Source organism: Ascidiella aspersa, chromosome 5 (assembly GCF_963924565.1).
Source record: "Ascidiella aspersa chromosome 5, kaAscAspe10.2, whole genome shotgun sequence".
Lineage (NCBI taxonomy): Eukaryota > Metazoa > Chordata > Ascidiacea > Phlebobranchia > Ascidiidae > Ascidiella > Ascidiella aspersa.
The window spans coordinates 10,163,813-10,166,312 of NC_139451.1; the positions used below are offsets into that span (position 1 = coordinate 10,163,813).

General features: G+C 60.4%; 2 non-coding genes and 1 pseudogene across 2 annotated transcripts in view; all 3 read right to left on the reverse strand.

Annotated features, from left to right (window-relative positions):
- Window positions 1-895, reverse strand: part of LOC146143078 (large subunit ribosomal RNA) — a 3,679-nt pseudogene extending 2,784 nt beyond the window's left edge.
- Window positions 896-1,143: 248 nt separating this feature from the next.
- LOC146143079 (5.8S ribosomal RNA) lies at window positions 1,144-1,297 on the reverse strand. The gene has a single exon (XR_014500974.1). It is a non-coding gene; the product is annotated as a 5.8S ribosomal RNA (ribosomal RNA).
- Window positions 1,298-1,544: 247 nt separating this feature from the next.
- Window positions 1,545-2,500, reverse strand: part of LOC146143080 (small subunit ribosomal RNA) — a 1,811-nt gene continuing 855 nt past the window's right edge. The window contains exon 1 of the ribosomal RNA XR_014500263.1: window positions 1,545-2,500. This exon is cut by the window's right edge and continues 855 nt beyond it. This is a non-coding gene — a ribosomal RNA (small subunit ribosomal RNA).

Below are 2,500 nucleotides of genomic sequence, written 5' to 3' on the forward strand. Positions count from 1 at the left end.
GCCCATGGGTTTCGTACTGCCCCGTGGCTCGCGCTCACGTTAGACTCCTTGGTCCGTGTTTCAAGACGGGTCGGGAAGGTGGCTGACTTCAGCCGCGGACCCCGTGCGCCTCGCGAAACGACACCGGAAGCGCGACCGAGACGAAGAGGCTGGGCACTGAGAACAGTCCCCGACCCACGACGCCCCAGCCGGCACCGGGCGCTCGGCCCCGAAGGGCAGACGCGGCGATCTCTCCTCGCCCGAACGGCGGGCCGACGGACACGCGCGCCTATAGTACCCGACCGAGGCCGGGTTACCTTGCGCGCGGCCTTCTCGCCGCCGTCCAGACGGTCGCGGCCTTCGCCCGGCGCTAGTGCGCTGGTCCCCGATCGGGCGGCGCCGCCGGCGGCCCGTGAGGGTCCGCACGACAACGTCGCCGACAGGGGGCCGGCTGAAAGCGACCGGGCGACCCGACAGGCCCTCCCGTTTGCCTCTCGACGGTTTCACGTACTCTTTAACTCTCTCTTCAAAGTGCTTTTCAACTTTCCCTCACGGTACTTGTTCGCTATCGGTCTCGTGACCGTATTTAGCCTTAGATGGAGTTTACCACCCGCTTTGGGCTGCATTCCCAAACAACCCGACTCTGGGAAGACGCCGTAGCGCGCCCGCCTGTCGCCGCCATGGGCCTGACACCCGCTCTGGGAAAAGGCCTCGATCAGAAGGACGCGGGCGACCGGCGAAGCGCGCCGTGACGAATTCCGTACGCCACAATTCCGCGCACTCCAAAAGCGCGCGGATTCGGCGATGGGCACATCCCGCTTCACTCGCCGTTACTGAGGGAATCCTCGTTAGTTTCTTTTCCTCCGCTTAGTAATATGCTTAAATTCAGCGGGTAGCCTCGTCCGACCTCAGGCCGAAAGTAAGGACCGGGACTATTCTTCCCGTTCCGCGCTCGCCGTCGGCGCCGCGCGCCGCCGCGCACCTCGATTCCCGCCCTTGAGCCGCCAGCCGTTGGCCTCTTCGAGGTCGACTCGCCGCCGCCGCGCGGGATTCTGGTCGCGATCGTCGCGCATCGTGCCGTGCTGTCTTGAGCGGGACGGGCGCTCGCGCGTCCGACGCCGCAGCAGCCGCGCGGAGAAATCCCCGCGCGGAACGTTTGCAACGCGACCCTGAGGCGGGCGCGGCCCCGGGATTGACCCGAGGCCGCAATTTGCGTTCAGAACGTCGATGCTCAATGTGTCCTGCAATTCACACTAATTCACGCAGCTAGCTGCGTCCTTCATCGACTCACGAGCCGAGTGATCCACCGCCAAGAGCCATCCACGATTGTTTCGCTCGCACAGTGCCTCGCACTATAGGGTGACAAAATAGACCGCGCCGAGCGGTCGGCCAGGCCGACGCTTGAAGCCGGAGCGCGCGGCACCGCGGCACTCGACGCGCAAACATTACCGGGTGACCGAATCGCCGGCCGGCGCGCCGCTCCTCGCGGGTCGGGCGCCGGGTAGCAAAGACTTTTTCTCTCGCTTGTCCGAGTTTCGCGTTCGCCGAAGCGTTTGCGAGACCGTTAATGATCCTTCCGCAGGTTCACCTACGGAAACCTTGTTACGACTTTTACTTCCTCTAAATGATCAAGTTAGATCGTCTTCTCGGACGCCGGCTCGACCGTTGCCGGCCGCGCCAGGTCCAATCGGAGGACCTCACTAAACCATTCAATCGGTAGTAGCGACGGGCGGTGTGTACAAAGGGCAGGGACGTAATCAACGCGAGCTAATGACTCGCGCTTACTGGGAATTCCTCGTTCAAGGGAAATAATTGCAATTCCCTATCCCTAGCACGACCGGGGTTCAGCGGGTTACCCAGACCTGTCGGCCAAGGCGAGCACATGCTGATCCGGTCAGTGTAGCGCGCGTGCGGCCCCGAACATCTAAGGGCATCACAGACCTGTTATTGCTCAATCTCGTGTGGCTAAACGCCACTAGTCCCTCTAAGAAGTTAGACGCCGACCGATTGGGTCGCGTAACTAGTTAGCAAGCCAGAGTCTCGTTCGTTATCGGAATTAACCAGACAAATCGCTCCACCAACTAAGAACGGCCATGCACCACCACCCACAGAATCAAGAAAGAGCTCTCAATCTGTCAATCCTCACTGTGTCCGGGCCGGGTGAGATTTCCCGTGTTGAGTCAAATTAAGCCGCAGGCTCCACTCCTGGTGGTGCCCTTCCGTCAATTCCTTTAAGTTTCAGCTTTGCAACCATACTTCCCCCGGAACCCAAAGACTTTGGTTTCCCGCAAGCTGCCGGAGAGGTCGTAAAACTAACGCCCCCCGATCGCTAGTTGGCATCGTTTATAGTCAGAACTAGGACGGTATCTGATCGTCTTCGAACCTCTGACTTTCGCTCTTGATTAAAGAAAACATTCTTGGCAAATGCTTTCGCAGTCGTTCGTCTTGCGCCGATCCAAGAATTTCACCTCTAACGGCACAGTACGAATGCCCCCGTCTGTCCCTCTTAATCATTACCTCG